We start from the raw sequence: 17188 nt of genomic DNA on the forward strand, positions 1-17188 counted from the left end.
CTGCAGAGAACTCGACTCCGAGTCAGCGCGGATGTGGAGTCCGTGTCAGGTTTTAGTGGAGCCCTCCGCTCAGACAGCTCGTGCAGACGGCAGACTGCTCTCCGCTGCACCGGCGCTGTTTACTGGAAGCTCGCTCCGCGCTGCTTCCACCAACTGGCTCAACACTGTGAGCGCTGTCTTTCTCCAGAGGCGAGCCGCTGAAACTTGCCCAGTCTTCCCAGTCTCATTCAGAGGAGCCGGGAGAGCAGCGCAGGCGGTCAAAGTGGCGGAGATCGGTCTTCTCCCCTTCAACAGACACTGAAAGCCCCACACTCTGTCCCTCTCAGTCACTCTTGTCTTTTCTTTCTTCTTTTTCTTCGGGTCCCCGAGCTCCGCTCCGCTTCTCTTCTCTTCTCTTCTTGTTTGTTGTCGCTGCGTCGGGGAGTGAGAGGCGCCCAGGAGAGCCGAGAATAGACGAGCCGCTCCGAGGTGCACGAGGTGTTGATGAGTCAGGACAGCGCAGAGCAACACCTTGCTTGCCATGGAAGTGTGTGTCCGGTGCAGGGGAATGTACGGGCTGAGAGGGGGACCCGCCGCCTGATAGCCAGCCTCTGTCCCAGATAAGGAGAGCATGCAGCAGACCTGCAGACTCATTCTCTTCGCTGCAGAGGAGTTCTCATCAGACTGCCTTTCCACAATCTGACATTTTTTTGTGTGCAATTCACATCCATACTGACTTCATTTCAGCCAGTTTGTTGCTTCACTGCTTTTTTTAAGGTAAGAGTAGTTTGTTGTCTTTCTTTTGCAACTTATTAGAATCATCACCCCTTTTATAAATCAGACCCTAAGCAGTATTTTGACATGTTGTGGAGGAGTGTGAAGAACTTTTTTTCATTGCTCGGTCACTTCAGAGTCTTGCATTTGCCACTCGTTTTTTAATAATACCAAGACATTACTCAAGTCTCGCGGTGTAGTTCAGCTACTTTTTAAAAGTAGGAAAGGTCAAGTTTTTTTTCATACGGAGAAAAAGAATTTGGTTTGATCAATGGTTAAGGCTTTACAGCGCGACACCTGTTTTTGTAGTAATTTAAAAGGTCCGAGATGTACCGTGGTTAATTGAAAAATGGTTAATTAAAACATAACCAGATGTGGATTGATTTGTTCGGTTGCCGAGTTTGGCTGAATGGAAACTATTAAAAAGTGGGGGAGCAGCGCATTTATGCGAACCAGAACATGTAAAGCATCATTTAATTGGAATGTATGCCTCCAGAGTTTAGTTTGTTGGTGGTGCTGGTCACCGAGGCTTTTTATTGTAATCCACTGATGGTCTTGTTGGTTTGAATAGGGATTTATGCTGGAAGCTGTGACCTGAAAGGCGACGTGTGATTCTTGAGAGCATTCACAAGCTAATCCATTATAATTGGGACTAGGCTATTTGTCCAAAGAAAGAAAAGAAAGAAGAAAACCAGTCAAGGCTCGCCTACCAATGTAATAATTAGGCTACTTTTAGTCAAAAAAAGAGAGCTTGTGATGCATCGGGGCTACACGTATAGGACATGTAATGGAAATCAATCAAAGGGAGAAATAGAAATGAAATGGAAACATACAAAAAAGGGGGGATATTTGGCTGCTTAGACTTAACTCAAACCCAGTTGGCGCAGAGTGGCAGTAAAATTAGATCCTTTTACTGCGCATTTATTATTTAGGCCTACCTTCCGAACGCGTCTTGTCAACCATGTGTTAAAGAGGAGGCAGCAGGAGCGCACATGCGGTGCGGTGTGTGTGTGTGTCTCCTGGCCCGAGAAACGCACCGCGGCCAGCCGGTGATGCATGGCAGCCCGGAGCACAACAGTAATCTTCAGTGATCGATCAGAGGATTGGGATAAATTTAGCCCCAGTCTTCACACCCTCCCTTATCTTTTTTTTTGGTTGTGTCTGATTTTAAGAGAGAGGGATCTACGAATTCCTGTCTGGATTACAGTCCATGAATGTGTCTCATTGGTCTCTAATATCTCTGTAGAACACATTCATCATAGCTGCTCATCAGAGGAATATACATTTACTGTAAAATGTGATTTTTTTTTTAATCAAATATGCATTTAGATGCAGGCCAGTTGGAATGGGCACAATCTTAAAAGATAGAAAACAAAAGATAGGTGTGTGGAGTCTAAAGTGGCTTTATCTCCCTAGCCATACATACAAAATACAGTGACATTCAGCTAAATACAAAGGTGGCCTATTTCTGAGTAAGTTTTGAGTTTTCAGGAATGGGTTAGAAATAAGCTAATACACGCTTTAATCAGGCTTCAGGAGCTACACTTCTTATTCAAGCCTCTTCAGGGGAATAGGGAACTCTATTTTCATGTGTTTTTGCATTTAAAAAAAAGTTTGAATTAATGCAAGTGCAAATTCCAGCTGTTTGGAAGGAACACATTAGCATATCAAAGTGGTCAGACGAGCCCTTACACAATGGAAGGAGTCGTATTTTCTGCCACTGGTTTTGGCTGAGCCTGAAAGGCTTGAGAAGGAGTGTGTGAGCTGGTAAAACTGAAAGACTTGTGTATCTCCACCTTTTCTTGTAAGTATGACATCTTGTGTATAACATAATCTCACTTGTATTTGTTGGTGTGTGCTGTGTGGTATAACATAATCTTACTTGTATTTGTTGGTGTGAGAGAATATGTCAAAGCCTTCACACAACAGGATAATTATACAGTGACTCAAAATCGTAAGTAGTGCAATGTTCGGGAAAGAACCATTTGGAGCTTAGAGGAAAAATACATTCTTAAACATATTGAAAAGCGAAACATTTTTGAATTCTTAATTAATACAGTAGCACATTTTTTAGTTAGTCAGCGCCTGTAAAAACAGATGCTCATTGGAAATAATACAACTTGTATGTAACTTGAATGCGGATTTGAAAAGGAAACTATCTTCTCGGATGTCTCAGTATTTGATATCTTCAGCTCGAGCATACCATTATGAGCATTTTACCGTTGAGTCTAGAGAGAGTAGCTTTTTCAGTCTTTAGCCTTGTTTCAGTGGAAGTGCGTCCGGTTTCAAAGAACTGCAGCTGCTCTTGATCTGCCATAGCACCAGATTGCCCCTCTTTGCTTCTGTTTTCACCTCTACTAGCAGATCAATACAGCCCAGCACACTTCTATATGAGTTTGGGGGAGACAGAGTGCTATATATCACTCTATTCGCAACTCTTTATGTGACACTCTCGCAGCAAATGAGACTCCTAAGGCTCAGTGAGTGTGATTGGGTGAGTGGGTTTTGAACGCATCAAAATTTGTGACATTATGGACTGTTGCTACATTTTCTGCTGCCATATTTTTCCCCCAACCAGAACTGCAGCTGAGTTTTTTTTTTTTGTGCTATCTACGGATATCTGACTGGTGCATTAAACAGATCATAATGCTGCTTTCATAGTTAAATTATAACAACAAGTCAGGCACTTCCACCCTGGCTTTATTAAGGTAATTTGTTATTGATTTCATTCAATAAGAGCTTGCGCACACACTGACCAGTGGCAATTCACTTTGTTTTTGTGTCGCACTCTGTCACAAGCATAGCTATCTGCCTGTTGTCTTTGTCTGAACAGCGATGGCAAGTCCATATGACTGATTTAAAGGTTGCACTGTGGCTGAATGGATTGTCTGTGCTAGCGTTACACTATAGGGATGTGGTGCCTTTATTCACGGTGAACACCACCCTAGCTACTCCATAGCAAAATCAAGCAAATGATGTAGGGTTGTGAATACGTCAGAAGTAGAGGACTGCAGGGAGATAAATCATATAGATTTCCATCCAATTGCTTATTTGGCGTGTAAATTGTGGGTTTGTGTTTTTTTAGATGCAATTTTTGCTGTTGCTAAACCACCTACATGGAGCCATACTGTGCGGATAACTGCTCGCCATAAAAGGGAAGAAACAAGGCTGTAAAAGAAAACTATGGCAAATTTGATATAACGTACAGGCCTTTGGTGGGCCAAGAAACCTCCCCTTTCATGACTGATTTTATTTTATGATTGGCAATCAGTAAAACGCTGTGCGCCAGCGTGTTCCCCTCCCTGCCATTTTGTGAAACATTTGTTTCCACTTGCCAAAGGCCTCTGGTGCAGCGGGGGATTTGGTGCCCCTGAAATGGCAGGTGAAACTTTCTGCTTGCCTAAATAATTTCCTAGCAGAACATTACACTGCAAGGACATAGGCGGTGGAACGTGAGGGTCAATTCAAGAAACAACATGGATATTAGCCGATGGCTCTCACATAGCTTTCTGTGCACTGGTTAAGTGGCAGCCTCCTTGAGCCTATCTGGCATCTCGTTTTTGTGCTTCACTCATTTTGCGCTTCTTTGAAAGATATTGAGAAGAAAAGGAAGTGCAAAGTGCAAAACTGGGTCGTAAAAACTGTCCTCTGGTCATAAAACGATTGGGTGCAACATACTGGCCTGGTTTCTCATTGTAGCTCGTGTATTTTGTCATCATGTTGAAATATCGGTTAAGATATGCTGTGTGCTATTAGCAGTCTGTGTTTAGGTCACTCCCAATACATCTGTCAATAAAGCGCAAAAATATGTTTATTTTACAGATTAAAATTAGAGAAGTCACATCGGTTATAATTAGTTTGTATCGCTTGGATAATAAGGAATTTACAAAACATTTGTAATTATTGAAAAATGTTATAATTATATTTTATAATTTTCGTATAATTATATTTTATAAATGATAGGTGTTTTTTTGCTCTCATTTATTTTGTAACATTTATTCTTTTTATAATTAAGACTAACAATACACACACACACACACACACACACACACACACACACACACACGTATACACAATGACCCTGTCTCATTCTTTGTTCTATGGGAACAGAACTTATCTGTGCACAGCTGCAACACTATTTGGGAAAATATTCAATTTCTGTGTGACAGAGGAGAACCTGGGAGGCAAGGCTCTGAGCAAACAGCAGTTATTGCAGCTCTGTCATAGCAGCCGAGAGCAAGGCCTGGCTGGGAGAGAGGGGGATCTGCGGACGTCTGCCAGGGGAAGGAGTAATGTCTCTGCTGGATTATAGGAGAGCGAAGCACTTCCACACTTAAAAGCCCCTTTTTTCAACAAGACAGGGCTGTTATTTAGGGATGGTGTGGGTAAACACACCAGAGCAATATATTTCCTCTATATAGGCTGCTGTTGTCCTTGACAATTGTGACTCAATGCAAGTGAGCTAAGTTTTACTCCTTGTGCTTTTTTCTTCTTCTTTTATTTTTCAAAAATAATTTCATTTTGGGCTGTGGGCAATCCTCCGTATGTTCAGACTGACATTGTTCCAGTGATGTGCAAAACTGGTAAGCAGTGTTCTACATTAGAATATAATTGTACTTTTGTTATTTTTCATAATTCATGTTTTATTTGTCTTTACCGGTCCTGTACTGCTGTCTATCAAATGATTTACATATCTATTGTGTTGAGTTACTATTTAGCAATTAAGTGGACTATGACACTCTACCAGAATACCGAATGCAAAAGGAGGAAGTATCAACGACCAACTAAATCTATTAAAAAACAAAACAATAAAACATCAGTAGTATGTCTTCCAATGGGTGACATTGAAACGGGTTATGGTTCGCTAGTTCCTCTTATGTGTATGCATATTGATGTACTGAGAGCGCTTTAATTCAGAACGCTACAGTAGATGCCCACCTATATTGAAGACTAGATATTGAAATGCCGATTTAAAAAAAAAACATTTTGAATGATCAAATACACCATACAGTAAAGTCAAACTGTAAGAAAAAAATATGAGACAGGCAAGTAAATGCAGTGTGTACTTTGCAGTTGATATCCTGCCAGATGCATATTACATCTAACATTTGTGCTCGCTTTTTTAAGTGTATGCATCACCGCTTATTTCATTCTATATGCTTATTTAGTTATTTGGTTAGTTTGGAAGTCTGAGGCTTTGATAAATGATATTTTACTGTACAGTGTTTAGTTGTGGGAGTGTGGAAGCTTTGTTCTTGTACTGTAGTTGCCAAGTCAGATGGAGTTGAGCGTCTGGTCTGGGAGTTTCAGAGGAATATCACAGGCATGGTAAGTTGCTAAAAACTAAGCTAATCAACAAAATAATTGTCTGTTCAATTGCTACCATGCCAGAGACATCAAACACAGCCGAGGTTGAAAAAAACAATCAAATTATCTCCTAATGATTGCTCACGCTGACAGATGAGCGCTTGTGAGTTGGTTTTGTTTGTATGCGACATATGTGAGGAAAAATGAACTTTGTGGTCGCTTGCTCATAAATTCTCTGCACATTTTCATAATCTCCATAGATATCCATCATCACCTGTAATGAAAACAATTTTATCTTATTATGTGGTTTTGGGCATTGGTACAGAGAGAACTGTATTAGTCTATTAATTTCCTGCAGTTAATCATGAATCCTGCTGCTTTTATCCTCGCAGTACCCTCCATGTGTGGTCCACAAAAAAAATTTTCCGCTTCCTATACAGACTAAAGTTTGGCCCCTATGTCTACTCTCCTCTCTCTCTCTCTCTTTCTCTCTCTTTCTATCCCTCCCTCCCTCTCTCTCTTCCCCCCTCTCTCTTTCTCTTTCTTTCTCTCTCTGCGTAGATAATGTCTCTGCAAATGATTTAACCGCCCTCGTTGAGGCTCCTTCCAGTAATTGAACAAGTAGAGACTGGGTGCTTTACAGGAAAACAATGGTCATATTATCTCAGATCTCCACTACTCTGAGATTCAACAAAACACTACCTTGGATTGGACTTTGCGGACTACTTTGAGGGTCTGAATTGAAGAGAGGAATCAGGTTTGCTTTCTCTCCCTATACACACAAAAAAATACAAATGGATGCCATTCATTCTCTGTAGGCGCGATGTATTGAAAGTGTCGCATGATTGGAATGCATGTCTTGCAAGATGCACCTGGGGGTAAAGTGCATTCTTGGGTGGTACTTGGTTGACTTAAGAAGCATGCGCGCGAGAGAGGCTTGGTAATAATTAACGACAAATTTGTTTTTGACAAACAGTGACAATGCTTGTAGCAATAATTAGTACGGAAATGTGTGCTAATTATATAATTATATATTATTGGAATTATTAGATCATTTTAAATAAACACATTATGCGGAATTTACACACAACTATTATTAATATTATTATGCTTTGGACAGACAAATCACTTTACACGGAAATATGGCTCAAACTGCCATATATTTCAGCACAATTGATCCAGGTTGGAATTTGTTTTGTTTTTTGTCAGAGCAAGGGGGGCTTTGATTGTGTTGCTGTGGAGCAGAATTGACCTTGTGTGTCAGAATGAGGTTTTTCTACGCCTTGTTTCATACAGAGCAGTCTTAGACTGAAATGGCCTTAGGAGGAGTTGTTCTTGACAGAGATGCATTGTTTCAGGCAGCCAATAAACCACTGCACTGAGTGGCTACATCTGTGAACCTCATCTTGACTACAGTGTGGGGCTAGCAACAACACGGCAACTGTCACAGCTGCACCTGCTGCTGTCTCAGTACAGAGCCTCCCTCTCTGTTGCCCATAGAACCGCATCACTCTCCTCTCTGTGACAGGCCAGAGGCAATGGTCTCCGCTTGGGTCAACTGGAGAGAAGCTTCTTGGGAAAACATTTCAAAACAGGGGACGGAATGTCAGTCCCGAAAAGAGATGTTAAAATAAAATTTCTGCCCCGAGGGCCAGGATTTGGTTCAGTTGGAGCTTGGGTATAAAATTTCTGTCTGTGAAACATAGTGGGGGTTTAAGTGCGCTGGCTCAGTAAAAACCTGACCACCACTTGAGTGTTCATTCTCCAGCGCATTTGTCCAGCTACAGTAACAGTCTGGGGTTAGATATGACAGCAAGTTGTCTCTCCCTAATATTGTAAATGATGAATAGAGATTAATGGAGCGGACTCTTCTTTACACAAACCGCTCTGCTTGTGTATTGAGGCCATTCAGAAGATGATCTGATCAGCTAAGAAGAGATTCAGTAGCATTAAAGGCTTTTAAATCTCATATGGACTCATATTTGCTATGCTGCTGTTAGAAGTCACCGTGCTAGGATCTAGTATTGGAATTACTAAACCTCCATTTTTGCACACACTTTATTTGGTTCAGCGAATACCTGAAAGAGAAAACAAGAAATATCTTGCAGGAAAAAGGACTATTGAAATGTCATGCTGTCTAAGAAAAAGATTATTAGAGGAGAACAATGCCGAGAGCATTTTTAGCCTAGCCGAGTGATGCAACATGTCTACTTTCCTGCCAAATTGAACTTAAAAGTGTGAAAAGCAATGCAGGGACACGAGGAGTGGGGCTGACGAGAATGCAGATAGTGTGGGATTAACACAGGGGAAGATTGAGCGACAGTGGCCGCTGACGTCTTTTTACAGCTTTGCTTGTACAGCTGTGCCAGGCCTGGCATTCACTGCTGCCTGTTGGATGCAACTCCTCCTGCATCAGGTTAGGTAATGAACATCTTAAATACTGCAGATAAGTTGAGCTCCTGTATGTGTATGTGTGTGTGTCGATGGAGACATCAAATTATTCATGTGTTATAATGCCTAATATTGACACATATTATTTGATCTTATTGGCATTTATACAGGAAAAATACCATATAGCAGCAGCCCTATTAATTCATTATGCCTTTTTCTAAACGAGGTGTGAGGCGGCTCTTCTGGTGTGAATTCTGCCATAAATCGCACATACCCTGACTGCTTTTTCCATTAGACCGACCTGTTTGTCTAATTCAGCTATTCAGTCCCTCGCTAACTGGTTTTAGTAATTAAGACAGGTGTGAGAACTGCCGCTTCTACATCACACCTGATATGTTAAATAGATGTAGAGAAAAATGGAATTGGACACAAAATGACAATGCAGTATAAGCTTCATTATGGATTCCAGCAAATCAGGGCTCAAATCATTATGGTTATTATTTTTAAGTATTGAATCGCTGGTCACCTTTATTTAAAGTAATGGTAAGAATTTACATGATAGTCAATATCATTATTGGGTAAATATCCTATGAAGACCACGTATCTCCAAAACGTTTCTTTGAAAAGTGACAATGCATTTTTTCAGCTAAACCAATCCAATTAAATGGTTTTGTTTTCAGTCCATAAAGGAAAACTTTCCTTTATCTGAAAAAGTCAAAATCACCAAATATTTAGAGATATAGTTTTCCTTGGACAGCTTCCTTTTTTTTTTAGCTCATCACCGTTTATCAAACTATTTTTAATAATGATTTTATGTGTCCCGGATAGCTCAGTCGGTAGACCGGGCGCACCTATACAGAGGTTCATCCCTCGACGCAGAAGGTCCAGGGTTCGAGTCTGACCTGGGATGATTTCCTGCATGTCTCCCCCCTCTCTCTCCCCCTTTCATTGCTATTTTCCTATCATTAACGGCGGAAAAATGCCCCAAAAATAATCTTTTAAAAAAAACAAAAAAAAAGATTTTAGGTTTGTAATTGCCGCGTTACGCCGTGACCCATCTATTTAGCAATAGACAAAGTTCCTGGATTTACTCGGACTGCGAGAGTGTAATTGTAGTTTGTTTAAAAAGAGTCAGGTTTTACGGACTGTTTAATGTAGCTGACTACAACTACATAAAAACAGTCTATAAAACCCAAAATAACCTTCTGAAGAACCTTCCTAATTTGGAAATAGATGATACTGATTGGCCGACATTAATAAATCAAATCACATAAATCACAAACCGAAAACCAAAATCAGCAAGCTAATATAATTTATATATATTCATTATTTATTTATTAATTTACAATATTCCTGTTTATGCTCTCATAAGAAACAACAGCGCATTAAGCCAGACATGTCCCCTCACACGCGCCCTCCCCCCATCACCCAGTGATAAAATAAAAGCAAGGTTAAATGATGACCAGACAGAAAGCTCTGAGCAAGCTGCACAAATTCTCAAGTACTGCATCTATGCCCGGCAACACGTGTTTCATTTTTAGCTTCAGCCTCAGCAGCTGAACCAATGTGATGAGTGCTATTCTGTAGTAGTTGATGGAAATAGAAAAAAAAAGCAGCGTAAAGAGGACAGTCAAATGGGGGACAGAAACGGTTGCAAAAAGTGGAGCCAGTGGCATTTCCATCATTCATCAGCCCGAGCTGATTACTAGTGAGTCTTGAGTGAGCTGACAGGATGCGGATCCTGCAGCCATCGACGTCACAAATAGGTCCAGCAGGCCCAGGGGTAGGCGTGGAGCTGCAGCTCCAAGAGGCCGAGACCTGCCTCAAGGATGGAAAAGTTTGCCACGTTTTGCCCGATAACATCGATCTAGTCATTTTGTTAGGATATTTAGCATGGCTCTAAAAGTTTAGTCGATGATGAGCCCCGGGAATCTTTGCTTCCGTAAACGGTGGTGTTGAAATGGAGAGTCTAACAATCAGCAAGAGATGGTGAATGTTGCGGACACCGCAACGCCTACTCACTTTACTGCAAGGGCCAAAAATTGATCTTTTATTGTCTCACCTGAAAGGGCTCGTAGGCTCCTGTACATAATGGAAGCAGTGTAGCAAAGGGACGAGTGTGCTGACATCACTCGGGGACAATATTCTAGAAGTCGCTGCAAACTCTCTCCTATTTATTTTTTAAAAAAACAAACTTTTAAAGTGCTAATTGACACTGAAGATATTTTGGTATATAAAACATCGAAGAATGACCGAGATAGAAAACATTCACAGGACAGGGCTGAATAATAATGATAAGCCCTATTTCAACAAACGGTGGCATATTCCTTTAAATGTTGCAGCAGAGGGCAGCAATAGCAACAGATTCAAATCTAAGGCTGCATTCAAACCAAATTAGGCATTGTGGGGATTAGCGCACAGCGCAGGGTTGTGCGGCGGTGTGGGAGTGTCACCTAATTGGCCCATTTGTGTCTCCGTTGTGTTCCCCACTCCATTGTGTTTTGTCTGATTGTCGGTAGGTTACAGGATTGGTCACTGCAGCGGGACGTCGGGTTGCGTTTCTCCAAAAGTTTATTCTGTTTCAACCTTTTTCCGCAGGGGCGCTGTGTTTTTTTTTCGGTTTTATGCTGTTTCGCACTCCGATCTTATGAGCTTATACAGGACAATAATTGTTTATTATGTTGTGCAATATGTACAGAAAGAGGTCAAGGAAAGGTAAAAAATATTCTATTATATAATCTACCAGCCACTTTTGTCAAATAAAACATCTTTTATCTACACTCTCTGAATAGTACATAATGTTAGGGAAACCACCTCACAGAGACGCTTGTTGTTGTTCAAAGGAGAATTTTCCTCCCCAGCAAGAGCCCTTGTCAAAGTATTACCTTCTCTCCCGACATGGGACTTTGTTATCACACTCACTTCATATTCTCCTGTCATTATTTTGTGTAACATAGAGCTGTAGCAATTACACTTCAGTGGATTACCTATGCAGAGATACAGAGATTAAAATCTCTGCTGCATACTACCTCCAGCGCGGCGGTTCAAAGGTGCGACCCGTACTGCAATCCGCTATCGTTTGGCAGAGCACGAAATTGGTCAACCTTTCAGAGTTTGTTTGGGAATTTGAATCCCTTTGGTATTCAAAACAGGAGAGCCTTATGACAGGGAGATAATTTCCTAGTGAATGTTTTATCGCAGTCCGCTTGACAGTCTCCTGTATCTGTCTGCATGCTCTCTCTCTCCTTGTGTTTTTAGTTTCCCTGACTTTGGTCCAGCTATTCAGAGAGAGAAAAAAAGAACAAAAAAAGAAAACCCTGTTTGTTTCCCCCCTCCTCCTGTTTTGTTATCACAAAAGAGCAAACACATATTAAACATACACAAGGTGTAGAAGCAGTGATTGCTGTATCTGCTGTCCTACTGTGGGTTGGCAGGGGACGATAACATAAGCCACATCCCATTTACATACAGTATATTTTTTAATCATGTCCAGCCCGAATCATGTTCAGCTGGAACTAGGGCATATTCTTAAAAAGAGATATTTTTGCCTATAATTAACAAACCATTATATATTTTTTTAACCTACTGTTTTAATCATCTTTCTCCTGTGGTATGCCGTAGATTTGGGAAAAGGCAAAATACAGCAGCTTTCACTCTTATATATTGAATGCTAGCTAAGTGTTTGCTTGATAACATCTCTGACATCCAAATTGAAGTTGAAACTTATTTTTCTCTTTGTCTCAGTCCCAAAGAGGCTAATCCATTGTACAGTGAGCAGGCAGGAGTGAGATCCTGTAGCACCTTAGTTATTATAAGAGGGGTTTGGAATGAGCCAATCTGAGCTTGTTTGCATCACAATCCCCCACACAGTGATGATGTTATGCTAATGAACCCTGTGGAGAAGGCTCAGCCCTAAAACTGTCCTCTCTCTTTCACAGCTGAAAGTGGGGAGAGGGCAGTGACACTGAAACTGCACGAGGAAATCTAATGATGCAGCCTAAAAATTCAAAGCAACTTAAATGACTCTATTTTCTCATGTTGCTGTGTATAAATGGTATTAAATTATTTATTTTTTTACCTTTTTTCGTTGAAAAAATACGTTTCATGTTATTGTGCGGCCGAGCGTGTAAAGCATTCATTTCTGAGCAGCAGGTAAATGCCTTTTAGACATTTACTCTGTCTTTGAAAAAAACCATTGCCAATATAGCATCATCAGGTTGAACAAGGACCATTACCTGTCAGGGCAGTACTGAGTGAAGATTTAGGGCTGACAAGTGATTGCATTCAAGAAAAGACTACACCCACTTCTTTTGTCTGCGCTTCCTGACGAGACACAGTGCTTTACCTTGTTTTAGGTTGACATACACCGCTTCCCCTGTCTGACAAAAGGCATTCATGCCATCTTTTAGATTGAAAATAGATACGGCAGCGCTGGGATAGAAATGTGCTAGGATGAAGTAGGCTACAGTAGATCCACTTCACTGCGGAAATAATTTGTGTAGTATTGCTTCTGCTGTAAGGGTAAGGTCTTTGTGCTGTTTTCTATTTTGGTGAGGACTGAGATTATGTGGTGTCCCTTATTTTGGCTGTGTTTGTCCTTCTTCTGAGCCACAGAAAGGTTAAAAGCCTCAATTAGACACTGAGCCAAGGTCGGCCACATAATGCTTCTGCCTCTAATCTGAAAGAATTAGCACCCTTCAAAAATCAAAATATCCAGCACTTTAGAAAACACAATGACTGTTTTCCAAGCTTGCACATTTTAAGCATTCCCGAGTGATTTAAAGACGGAGCCTCTTTCTTGATGCTTTCTTAAACAAATGTGTACCGAGAGAAAAATATATTACAGGTGCTCAAGTGCAATGATGTGAATCCAGGTAAAAGCTAGTATTTAGCCATTGTTAAATATACCAGTCACAAAGGAGGAGATATAGCTCAACAAGCATGGCAAATAAAGTAGAGAAGGAGCTTTTAGACAATTGAGATGTGGATTGTGCAAAATAGACTATGACTCAATATCGGGATTGTGCATTCTGTGTAAGCCAGGGATTTACTTAATGACACATATTTAATTCAAGGTGGAGTTAAAACACGTTTGGTCCCAGAGATAATTGCTCACTTTCTTTTTTGTTTCACATTTCTACAACGAGTAAAGACATGAGTAAATGGCTTGTTTTTCTTCTTGCTCCACTCCCATTTCAAACGTGTCTCTCACAAGTCATCTTCTCTGTTACCTTCATGTTTTGTGTTGCTGCCCACTACCTTAAAAATTAATCATCCTGTTTAATAACGCCTCACGATCACAGTGCATTATTGATGGTGAGGTCCTTAATAGAAGGATGGAGCAGGGTTTTAACCATTCAGCTGCTCACTTTGAAGGGAGGGGGAGAAAGGAGGCTCACAAAAGCTGCTTAGTGGTGCGTATCTGAGTAAATACAGCACATTATTATTATAGACCAAAACCAGGCCCTGTGCATCCAAAAGGACTCTGCCCTTTTTCTGCAAACAAACATGTTGTTTTTAGATGAGTGGCAACACTAAAAGTAAATAAGTGAAACAAGCTGTCCTACTAAATAACAGTGTTCAATGAATGTGAACTCAATGAGCAAATCTCTGACCTCAACTGTTTATTTGTTCACCAGTTTCAAGCATGCAAGCAACATGAATGACTCGGACACTTTTTACCGGACACTTGTTAGTTGTGTTTTGCTGTGAATATGCAGTTGTTCATTGTCCCCACTGCTTGACTTTGCCGGGCCGCATTGTGTTATTTTTGCATAAACGCAACACTGATCATACTCGTGCTGAAATCGAGAAGATGATTTCTGGAGTCTGTGTGGGCCAACTGCCGTGCTCATTTTGTATAATCCCTGATTTGTTTTGACTAATTTAGCCATGGCAAACTGGATCACACAACAAATGTTTCTTTTCTGGTGTCCAAATGTGCTCTCCCCGACCAACAACCCTGCAAAGTATTTTTGTGCACGTACTAATTGGATTGGGTTTCTGGACTGGGGAGTATACACACTACATATTGCATGCGCTCAGTGTATTGCAAGGTGAACTGTGCCGTGTCAAGGACTTATTGGACTTGATTGGCAGGTACTATCACCATGAGATGCGCATATAATGGCAGGGCTCCCATTCCTGACCTTCCTATTTATCTAGCTGTATTAATGTCAGCCTATTAATTCCTAAGCGGAGGAACATTTGGCAAAGACACCGTTTAACGGCCCAGGCTGAATCATTCTTATCTCAGCAGACCTGAAAGGAATAGTTTTGTGCTATCAGCAAGTGGAAATGACATTTTGAAATTTCATTTGAGATAATCCACTTCACTTCCCAGTAAAACATCAAAATTACAACTAAAAATGTATGGAACCTGTATTAAAACTTTGTTTTCCGGGGCAAATCATCTGGCTATAATCCATATGGACAGACAGGTGTCGGTATCTTTCAGCGCTAATAGGATTTTTGTGCATTGGTAAAGTGATTATGAGGCTATGGATTTAATATACATTCAGGCAGAGGGCAATGTAGCACTGAGCGCCTAGGGATACAGTTGAAATAACATGTAAGACTTTCAAAAAACACATTTTATATTGACATTTTAAAATTAGTGAATACTCACTGATAAACGTGGGTTTCTCACATTTAAAACTCAACCAGCAATAGTTTTTTTTTTTTACAATGCTTCTATCTTTGTCTCCATAACTCTATTGATGAGTTGGAGTGTCCCAGCTTTTGGCTTGTGATTACTTTATTTAGTAGCCATATGTCCTGACCAGTGGGGAGTACTCTAATCGATTAATTGAGTGGCTCATAAAAATGATTAATGGTGCAAACACTAAGAGCAATGAGCATGACAAGCGCCACGCTTACTGTATGTCACACGCTCTGGCTCCCTTGCATGCTACTGTATGTTCTGTGGAATTGTGGCTTGCATAAGATCTAGCTAATGATAATTTATTCCACACATTATGATCTACAGATTCAAAAACATTTTTTTATGTAGTCTCAGATGATGAAATGGGTTGGGTAATACATGAAAATGAGTGAGCCTGCAATACAGTGTAACTACAAGGGATGTTTGCCCTAATCTCATGCCATACTATGTTTAAACTATCTGAGATATTATTTTTTGCAGATGACGTTCTGATAAAATGTTATGTAACAGCTTTAACAGAGAAGCCCTCCAACCAGATAAACCCCTCATGCAATGCTTTGTTTGCCTCTTCTCCGTCCTTTACCCCCTACATTACCCCACCCTCATCTCACCCCCCCCCAAACTAGCTGAGCCATCCTGTTGCGCACCATGCATGTTTGACCTGGTATTTCTCTGGCTGAGCTGCCTTCAGGGTCAGGGTCTGCGTTTGGGGCACCAGCAGTCACACAGTTTGGTTGGGTGTCATTCAGCTCCTCTGTCCCTGTGCTGCTCTCAATCATTCCCTCAGCAGAGGGGTCTCCCTGCCCCACATCTGACTCAGTGGGGCTCCATGCTCATCCGATCACCAGCCCAATCTCTCCTCTCTGGAGTGTGAATTTTCTGATTTACGCTTGCAAATTGTACATCTTCAGCAGTGTCAAAGCAGGAGCACAATTTCTTTTGGGAATATATTTCTTCCACAGCTGAGGCTGTGTGTTCTGCGACCGAGCCCTGTGTCCCCAGATATTTCAGTTTCCTCCTTCAAAGTGGGTAAAAGAAACAGGGATAAGAGGAGTCTTATAGTATGTATGAATACATGTATGAGGAAAACCCAATAGGAACCAAATGTGTTCCCTCCATTCAACATGTGGTGGTCTGTTGGTTGTGATTTACATTTCAGTGAATTTCCGGCCCCATATTTCCCTTCCTTTGCATCCCTGTGATGTTCCATGACAATTAACATCCCAACTCTTTCTTGAGGTTTGTTGAAAGCTCAGGGGCTAATTCAAGGGTCAAGCAAGACTTGCAAGCTGTCAATCTTTCATTGTAACTGGACGCCCCCTCCCCCACTCAGGTTCTTTATGCTTGTCCCCCCATTCCCCCGGACCTTGTTTTATAGAATGGCCCAACTCTTCTTCTATTCTCCTGTGGCCTTCTAACAGCTAGAGAGGGACAACCAGGAGCTTTGTCTAAGGAGCCCGGCATTCTTTGACATCTGCCTCTTGTTTTCAGACCCCCTCTGCATTCAAATTTCAAACTGTCCTTTTCAATCAGCCCCCCTCCCCTCCCCTCCGTTCTAATAACCCCCTTCCTCCCAGCTCCTAAGCCTTTTTTTCTTTTCTTAAGAAGGCCAACTGGGATCCTGCAATTCACAATTTTGTCCCTCAGTTGTCGATTATAAAGCATTCTGTTGTATTGTGAATATATCAAACACACATATGTTTAAAGCCTCTGGGCCCATGCCCCTGTGGCTTCCCATTTCTCAGAGTACTTAAACACATGTCTGCAATGACTTCATATTTAGTCGAAACAGTGCGATGCCTGTTGACATTTAAGCAATCTGTGCTTAACAATCACAGAAAATTGCCTGTGTCTGGTTCATTAGAAGCAGCCATGTTGATCATGACGCTCTTCATATCCATCACACCAAAAATCTATCCACTTTAAATTAAAACCCCAAACCCAACAAAAAAACATTAAAAAAAATTTTTTCCCAATAAAGGTTTAAAAAAAATTCCCTTTCCCCCCCCCCCCTTTCGGATATTTTTCTGTTTCACATGAGAGAGAAAAGAAACCCCCAGCTGAGAGGGGAGA

At 41.1% G+C, this 17188-nt stretch overlaps 1 protein-coding gene across 49 annotated transcripts in view; it reads left to right on the forward strand.

Moving 5' to 3' along the window:
* Positions 1-641: 641 nt before the first annotated feature.
* adgrl2a (adhesion G protein-coupled receptor L2a) overlaps positions 642-17188 on the forward strand; it is a 100185-nt gene continuing 83638 nt past the window's right edge. For 48 of the 49 annotated variants that reach the window (XM_039810777.1, XM_039810779.1, XM_039810792.1 and 45 more), the window contains exon 1: positions 642-756. The gene's annotated coding sequence lies outside the window, so the exon portion shown is untranslated. Of the gene's footprint in view, positions 757-5215; positions 5337-17188 lie in introns of those variants that run through there. The other variant, XM_039810778.1, reaches the window with a different exon arrangement.

Source organism: Perca fluviatilis, chromosome 9, assembly GCF_010015445.1.
Source record: "Perca fluviatilis chromosome 9, GENO_Pfluv_1.0, whole genome shotgun sequence".
Classification (NCBI taxonomy): domain Eukaryota; kingdom Metazoa; phylum Chordata; class Actinopteri; order Perciformes; family Percidae; genus Perca; species Perca fluviatilis.